Source organism: Gossypium raimondii, chromosome 2 (genome assembly GCF_025698545.1).
Source record: "Gossypium raimondii isolate GPD5lz chromosome 2, ASM2569854v1, whole genome shotgun sequence".
NCBI classification, from domain to species: domain Eukaryota; kingdom Viridiplantae; phylum Streptophyta; class Magnoliopsida; order Malvales; family Malvaceae; genus Gossypium; species Gossypium raimondii.
This window is the reverse complement of record NC_068566.1, coordinates 41,724,993-41,734,497: the sequence shown is the minus strand read 5'-3', so window position 1 is coordinate 41,734,497 and position 9,505 is coordinate 41,724,993. Positions and strand designations below refer to the sequence as shown.

The window sequence follows — 9,505 nt, the reverse complement described above, 5'->3', positions numbered from 1 at the left end:
AGACATCCTAAAGGTCGACCACAATCGATGAGAATTCGAAATGACATGGACGTCAGGGAGACGGACAAACCCAAACTATGCACTGTGTGTCGAACATCCAGACACAACCGATCAACTTGCCCACATCGTGTCTATGTTTTCGGTCAATCGTCTCGTAATGCCGGACTCGAATATGACGAATGATATATTATTGAGCGCATGTTCTTGTAAAAACATTGTAAAAATATGAAAAATTATACTAATGATATACTTTATTCAAATTATACAATTGATTAAATATAATTATTAATACATATTTTTTCTTGTTCCTAATTTAAAATACGTTAAATTATAATACAATATACATGCATATTTAATTTAAAGCACATTAAATTAAAATACAATATACATACATATTTATTTTAAAACACATTAAACTATAATACAATATACATACATATTTATTTTAAAACACATTAAACTATAATACAATATACATACATATTTATTTTAAAACACGTTAAATTATAATACAAAGACTTACATATTTAACTTAAAACACATTAAATGAAATAAATTACAATTAGAGAAAAATTAATATGAAAAAACATAAATTAAAATGGAAAGAAAGATAATTTAAATGAAATGAGAAAAAATTAAATTTAAATGAAAAAAAGATAATTTAAATGAAATGAGAAAAAAATTAAATTTAAATGGAAAAAAAGATAATTTAAACAAAATGAGAAAAAAGTTAAATTTAAATGAAAAAAAAAAGATAATTTAAATGAAATGAAAATGGAAATGAAATTAAATTAAATGAAAAAAAAAGAAAGGATAGGCCTACGACATCCCTGGCAAATGGGCTTTCAGTAGCCGGCACCAAGAGTCTACAGGCACTAGGCCTGCTATAATGTGACTCAACAGGTCAAGCCTAAAAAACAAAAAAAAATGAAATGAGAAAATTTTTGAATTTAAATGAAATTTAAAATTTTGAAATAGAATGATTTTTAAATTGAGAAAAAATTTAAATAAAATATGAAAAATTTTAAATGACCCTGACATTGAGACTGCTTCTAATTAATATGAAAAAATATTAAATGAATTGAAAAAGATAAATTGAAATGAGGCTACTTGTGATTAATATGAATTTTTTTGTATATTAGGAAAAATAAATTTAAATGGAAAAAATTAATGAAATAAAATGTTAAATGAATATGAAATGAAATGTAATTTGTAATGAAATGATGATTATGAAATGGAATGAAAGTTTAAATGAAAATAAATTACAAATTGAAATGAAAAAAAAAACTGAAATGAAAAAAAAATTGAAATGAGAAAAAATTAAATTTAAATGGAAAAAAATAATTTAAGTGAAATGAAAATGTAAATGAAATGAAATGGAAATGAAAGTAGAAATGAAATGAAAAAAAAAAGTTGAAAGGACGGGGCTTGTGTCAGGCTTGCGTCAGCGTCATTGTCCAGGGTCCATTCAGCCTTCCATTGGTCGGCACTAGCAGGCCTGGTGTGACGCGACCCAACGGGTAAGTACCTGAAACAAGTTTTTTTCCCAGTTTTACCTTTCTTCAGCCACTATGGTCCCACACTATAAATAGGGTACTTCAACCCAAAACTGCTGATAACTCTGCTTACCATTGACCGTCGTCGTTAACTGTCGACTGCCACAGTCCTTCGCTGATCGACGACCACCGATCACCTCCAAACACTTTCGACAACTGTCGTTCACTGTCAACCACTGCCGACCACCGTCAATCACTCCATGGATCCTAATCCTAATATTCTTTTAAATGACAACAACCATATTGCTAAAAATGTGAATAAGGTAAACAAGAAGAAAATGTCTCATTTAATTTTAAATATTCACTTAAGTTCTTTTTTAAACAAGAAATATAACATTTTATATTTACTATAAACGCAGGATCAGTATCGAATTGTGAGACCTCTGTTGCATGATCCTGGTTATTTTCCCGATCGAAGAGTTTTACCACCGTATTTGAACGTCGCAGGTTTTGGGGTAGCCGCGTACATTCAGATATTTGAGCTACCGTGTGGGGGGTAACTATTACACTGTAAGATGTAGCAATCCAACTGGGGTTGTCTATAAACAGTGAAGCGGTGATCGGGCTTGGAAAAGTGCTTGATCTATGGGGCACTTGCAAGCAGTTACTTGGAAGAGTGCCCCTAACAATGAGGAAGGATGATTAACCTATATTAAATTTACTTGGTTAAGAGAAAACTTCCAGCATCTTCTGAGCAGTCCAACACAAATAGACATTATCTACGCTGCAAGAGCATTCATTCTGCAACTTATAGGTGGGATATTGTTGCCGAACGTCAACCAAAATAAATTCCACGTCATGTATCTCCCTTTATTAAAGGATCTCGAGCTTGTCGGAAGATTTATGTAACAATCCATTTTCAGGGAAATCGGAACAGTGGTTTCGAGACCACAAATTCGAGTCTATAAGAAAAATTATTTTAAAATTATTTTATGGTCTACCGTATGATAGGAATATCGTATAAAAAATACATTAAGAAAATTTTACTTGATTACATGTTTAATTGATAAAGGATAAAATTGCATGAAATGCAAAAGTTGAGTTCTAGAGCTATAAGTATCAAATAACTATGGTATTCAAAATTTGAAGTCTTTATATTGCAAGTAGACCATTAAGAGGAGTTAGTAGATAAGTATGATGATTCATCCATGGAAAATTAAATAAAGAAAATGACTAAATTGAAAGATGAAATAATAAAATATGATATTTTAATTAAATAAGAAATATCATCATTTTATATCATCTTTCCCAAATAAAAGACATGGAAACCCTAGTTATAGGTGTTGAACTCAAGAAAGCTATTTTGGCTTAATTAGGTATGTTTTCTTGTCCCGTTTTTAATAATTTTCATATTTTCGAAATCGTAATAGCTTAATCTAGCTATGTCGGGGATTAATTTGTAAAGTTATCAAAGTGTTAGGAATTTTCCATGGATTAATATAGTTTAATCATGAAATTTTATGGTAGAAAATGAAAGGTTGTTGATAGATAAACAACTTTTGTAAATGGAATTTTGATGAAATTATGGTTTAGGGACTAAATTGAGAAGTTGTAAAATTCATGGAAAAATTCTAAATTTTATGAAATACATGGGCTGCTATTGTGATATGTAAAAATTGACTAGGCTTGGAATAAGGATTAAATTGCATTAATTTTATTTTCCGAGCCTAGGGACGAAATTATAATTAAATAAAAGTATATGGGCAAAATGGTAATTTTGCCTAAGATGTGAATTAGATTGAATTGAATATGAATTGTATTAAATTGAGCTAAATTTACTCGTATAAATCTGGATAGACTAAATACGGAGTTAGATCGTGGAAAAGAAAAAGTGTCGGATTAGTAGATTTTGCGTACACGAACAATTGTCGAGGTAAGTTCGTGTAACTAAATTGTAAAATTATATGTTTGAACTGAATGTTATGTATGTGTATTGTATAATTGACATGTATGGAAATCGATCACATATCCAATAATGCCCGACAAATATTAAGTCTTGTTTGAATAAATGAATTTGATGGATACAGGGTTCCCGAATTGGTTGTGGTCCTGCATATGTTGCAAACACACCATAGCTCGAAAGAGCGTCCCTTTATTAGCTCTCATGAGTATCTTGATATTTGACCCTCTCGAGCTTCCCGGTATATGGTTCTTAAGAGCTTCCTGTTATATGGTTCTTGCAATCTTCCCGTTAATAGCTCTTTAGAGCATCTCGATTGGTTATGACTCTACATGTGTTGTAGACACACCACAGCTCTTATGAGTGTCCCGATATATGGCTCTCCGGAGCTTCCCGATATATGGCTATCTGGAGCTTTCTGATTAATGGCTCTTCAAAACTACCCGTTATTAGCTTACATGAGTTTTTTGAATATGACTCTTATAAGCTTCCCGTTATATCGCCCGGATAAGTTTCCCTTTACATGACTCATATGAGCTTCCCGTTATATGGCTCGAAAGAGAGAGAGCTTCCCGTTTATGTACTCATATGAGCATTCCCGAATATAAATTGACGAATTATAGATTTGTACACTTTGAGTGTACTACCCGGGTATCCATCGATATTTTAAATGATTCAACAGACAAAATCTTGATATGAGAAAATAAATGAATTCAAAGTGAATCATTACTCGTATATACATGAAGTATATGAAATTGATATATGAATATAAGAAGTGGAAAGTTATGAACATGGAAACTTGATATTGTTGAGCTCATACATGTTCCTTCACATTTATATGAAATATGTGTCTAACATGGTTGATGAGGATATGTGCTAGGGCTTTTAGCCATCTTGTTTGAGTATGCTTTATATGCTTACCTTAATTGTGATTAAATGGTAAGTTAAATTTCATGTTATACGAAGTTACTAAGCATTAAATGCTTACTCTATTTTATTTCCTCTGTTTTATAGTAATTCGGAAGCTCAATTTGGTTGGAAGCTGGTCGAAGCAACATCACACTATCCCTTAGCTCATTTCGGTATAATTAGTAAATTACTTTTGGTTATAATGGCATGTATAGGTTAAATTAGACCATTAATGGCATGTATGTGATTTTGGTTGTAATTAGCCATTGGAATGGCTTGTGATAGATATGATTTGAAGAGTATATAAGAGTCTATACATGGTTGATATGTGTTTGAAATGGATGAGTGATGGAAATCATATGGATAAATTGATGAATGGATGAAATGACATATTTAGTACAAAGATGTTTTTACATGTATTAGATTAACTTGATAAAAATGAAGACTAGGTTATATGTATTAATATGTCATATATGATACTTGGTATTGACTTGATTTGGATGTATTATATTGGCTTGAGAATATGTTTAAGTGTTTATGTAGGTGCAAGGCAAAATTGGGTGAGAAATATGGCTTGGAAATAGCCATATTTCATCCACATGGACAGGGACAATGGCACACACGGCCTAACACATGGGCGTGTGTTTTGGCTGTGTGTCTCCTACATCTTAAAAATTCCAAAACAGAATGCTCAAAATTGATCACATGGCCTGGCACACGGGCGCGTGGCTTTGCCGTGTGATCCTTGCACCTATTTAATATAAATTTTTATTTTCACATGGCCTAGCACACAGGCGTGTAACTTAGCTGTGTGACCTAAGTTAGAGAGTTACACGGGTAAGGGCACGGGCTGGGACACGGCCGTGTGCCTTATTTCGAATGCCCACACGGCCTGACCACAGGAACGTTTGTCCCTTACACCTAGGAAATATTATGAAGTTTTGTGAATTTTTTTTGAGTTTTCGGTTTAGTCCCGACTTGTTTCTAATGTATGTTTTGGGCCTCAATGGCTCATATAAGGGACATTATGATTGATTTCTGATATGAATGCCAAATGATATGAAATGCATATTACATGTTTTGTAAATTCTGGTAATGCTCCGTAACCCTGTTTCGACGACAGATATGGGTTAGGGGTGTTACAATTCAGTTGAGGCTCTGCAGTATTGGCATTCTTATACCGCGAGCTTTGTCGAGCGATAAAGCCATCTATGAAAGCAATGGGCGGTTGCTGCCTTCTACTGCAGTCTTGGGCGTTATACTGAATATCATTTCTGGCATCAGTGGGCCACCAACCATATGTGTGGCCACTCGTGAACAAGTAAATATATAGTTCAATTTTGCCATCTGTATTTTAATTGTATAGTATAGTATACTAATTTTTACATAGAAAAAAATAATATAATAATTTATTTATTTTTTAGATGGTAACTGTACCGGGAATCGGGCGATCGTTCACCGTACCTGTGTATCGTATGATGATAGAGACTTATTCCAGGGATGGCGTAAAATACGCTTCCAAATCTTTCTTTTTTAAATACAATAATTGTATAAAAAATTAACTAATAACGTGTTGTCTATATTATGCAGTTTCTATGGATGCCATATGTCAAGGAAGGGATCGCGACGCTCATACCATTATGGGTTATCGAGCAGCAACAACTGTTCGTGCCAAGTTTTCTATTGATTCATTTCCATATGGTTGAGTGGCACGATGGAGGTTGGTATTAAGGCAGTTCAATTGCTCACAACCTATCCCGAACCTTCCTGTCAACATCAAAGAAGTCCACAGAATGGATAAAAAAGGTTCGGGTTGGGACGCTTTAAATTGGGCAGAAAAACATGAATCGTCTATCTTTCTATGAAATGATTGACATTCGAGGCGCCCTCTCTTATATGTCTTAGAGGGAGGGTTCTCTCCTACGCGCGAGACACAGAATGGTATATTGCACACGGGAAGCCCTTTATATTCCAAGGTCGTTATTTGCTGATCCCGAAAGACACGCAACCAGAATTTTCCCTATGGCAACAAAGGAACGCACGACAGCGCTGTAACCAAATTCTGCCATTCGGGAGCACCGAAACAAATTTTGCCTCGAACCCCGATCTCGAGCCTGAGCCCCAATTTCCTTTATCGTTTGAGGATATTTTTGGTGATGACCCCGAGCCTCAACATTCGACACGGTCCGAATCGTCCTCATACCACTTGGAGCTCGATCGAGAAGCACGTACACCTACTACTGAGGATATTTTTCCATCGGTACCTCCGGTCACGCAATACCCCTTAACTCTCGATTATGGTGTATATGATTATACTACTTTTCTAAGTACACCGGTCGGGACACCGGAGGTCCGATCGAGCAACTATCAAACTCCTCAGCAAGGTGCACGGCATCGCCGACGGAGGCTGCCAAACCGTTACACGCCAATGCCGGGGATGTCACCGAGATCACGATAAATTTGACTTTTATCTGTAAATATTTACTTTATTTTGTAATTATTCTGTTTTTAATATTAATTTAATTTCTCTAAAATAATTATTTGTTTGAATAAATGACTTCGAAATATTTAACAAAAAAGATATAATTCGAATAAGTAATAGTACACAACAAATTAAATTTACAGATACAATAAAATACAAACATTCTAGAATATTAATACACAAAATATAAAATTCAAACAAATATAATACGCACTAAATTAAATTTAAACACCCAACAAACTACAAACAGATGGGTAAAATTAATACATGAAAATTTTAAATTCAAACTACATATAATACGGACTAAATTAAATTTAAACATCCAACAAACTACAAACCGATGGATAACATTAGTGCACGAAAATTTTAAATTCAAACTATATATAACACATACTAAATTAAATTTAAACACCCAACAAACTACAAACAGATGGGTAAAATTAATACGAAAATTTTAAATTCAAACTACATATAATACAGACTAAATTAAATTTGCAGATACAAAAATACAAACATACTAATAAATTAATACACGAAAATATAGAAATGAAACCTTAAATCCTAAACAACTACATTGGACATACTAAGAAATTAATACACATACTAAATTAATACACGAAAATTAATACACGAAAATATAGAAATTAATTCAAACTACACTCTTGCACCGTAGATAATGTCCATTTACGTTGGACATCTCGGTTAGCCATCTATGGTGCAGAAAGTCATCCAACCCTTAATGGCATAACCTTTAAGGTTGACATGACAGTATATAATTCAACTCTGTTAAAACATGACAGTATATAATTCAATCCCGAAATTCGGTTGTACACTACGAAAAACTCTCATCTACAATCCACTACAAAAAACTCATTTGATGATACACTACAAAACACTCTAATTTTGATGGCTCTCTTAAAAAAAATTTCTCATCCATTTACATTATCAAAACCCAAACCACCCACTATACACAGGGTTTGGTGTCAGCCATCTGATTCCCAAAATTAAGAAAACTAATTTTTTAATACTTGGTGTCGGCCATCAGTATTCCAAAATAAGAAAAAATAAATTTTTTAATGTGATAAATTTGGTGCTGGCCATCGATGTCCCAAAATAAAAAAAAAAATTCGGGACCCAAAAAAGATGGTGTCGGCCATCAGTGTTCCAAAGTAAAAAAAAATGCATTGGGAGTCAAAAAATGTACTTGGTGCCGGCCATCTACTTGCCAGCACCCAAAATTATTTTTTTTAAACGACACTGGTGCCGGCCATCAGTGTCCAAAAAAAAGTGTCTTAGGAGGTGAAATATGTACTTGGTGCCGACCATCTACTGGCCAGTACTTTAATTTTTTTTAAATGTCTCTGGTGCCGGCCATCACATGGCCAGAACCAATTTTTTTTTCAAATACTGGTATTTTTGTATACCTGTATGATATGATTTAAAAAAAATACCTTGATGCCGGCCATTGGGTTCCCAAACTTAAAAAAATTATTTTTTTAAAGCCTTACACAATCATTAGGTAATGATGGGGCCAAAACATGAGGTAGTGCTGGTTATTGAGTTCCCAAAATCTAAATTTAGAGCATGTTTGGTTGGGTGTAATGGCATAGCCATTACATCCCTATTACGTGAGCCCTACCTATTCATATGTTTGGTTGCCCGTAATGCTATTACGGCCATATTCGGTTACGGATCTATTACCTCCATTGGCTGTAATAGCCATTCCCTGCCTCAAACGCTGATTAGGGATTCCTTCCCTATTCTTTTTTTCTATTCCATTCTCTGCCCTCGTCAATTTCTGCTTCTTCCATCAATTTTTGCCTCAAACACTGATTAGGCAATTTCCTTTTCCCTTCTATTGATTTCTGCTTCTTCTTCTCATTTTATGGAGTTGGTTTAGATGAGGGTACAATATGTCTGAAGCATCTTCTTCTTTTTTTCATTCTTCTTCATATTTCCTTCCAACCTTCTCCCTCTTTTTTCATGCCTAGGTCTTTCCCTCACTAGAAGTGCTATTGCTGACATTGATATTGGTTTCTTAGGGTTTTTGTTTGTTTTTGAAGGATAAACCAGTGAAGTTAATCTCATGTTGAAGATCTTCAAGTAGAAAACATCTCCCAAAGGTATTTTAGATTTAATTCCATCGTTGCTTTCTTGCTCTCTTTTTTCTTTTTCCTGTATTTTGCAGTCATTCTCTAATTGCTCACTTCCTCTGTTATGTGGTCATTGGTTTGTGGCCCAACACCATGTATGATATGTGGTTCAGGAGAAATTGAAGGAGCCTTATTGAAATACTTGGGGGTTGAGCGCAATGGTAAGTGTTGTAAACATATTGCTTGCAGTTATACACATATCATGTAAAACTCATGTCAGAGTTTAAAATTTTAGATTGTATTGAATATGAAGTATCTATTGTTTTTATCATTCAGAGGTAACAAAGGACGGTTTGTTCTCTGTTGGAGAAATGGAATGTATGGTAAGTCTTTCCCTTTACATGTTTACTTTTTTTTTCTCCATAATGCCAACTTTTATTAGAAAATCTATTTATGCTAACCTTTTTTTTTTCCTTAATCACTCTCACAAATTTAACAGCTTTGTAAATGTTTTCTGCAGGGATGTTGTGTAAATGCTCCTATGATTGCGATTCTTGATTACACC

General features: G+C 33.7%; 1 long non-coding RNA gene across 1 annotated transcript; it reads left to right on the top strand.

Annotated features, from left to right (window-relative positions):
• Positions 1-9,040: 9,040 nt before the first annotated feature.
• On the top strand, positions 9,041-9,489 carry LOC105788845 (uncharacterized). Its single transcript, XR_001132174.2, has 3 exons — positions 9,041-9,161; positions 9,277-9,323; positions 9,461-9,489. It is a non-coding gene; the product is annotated as an uncharacterized LOC105788845 (long non-coding RNA).
• Positions 9,490-9,505: the final 16 nt, after the last annotated feature.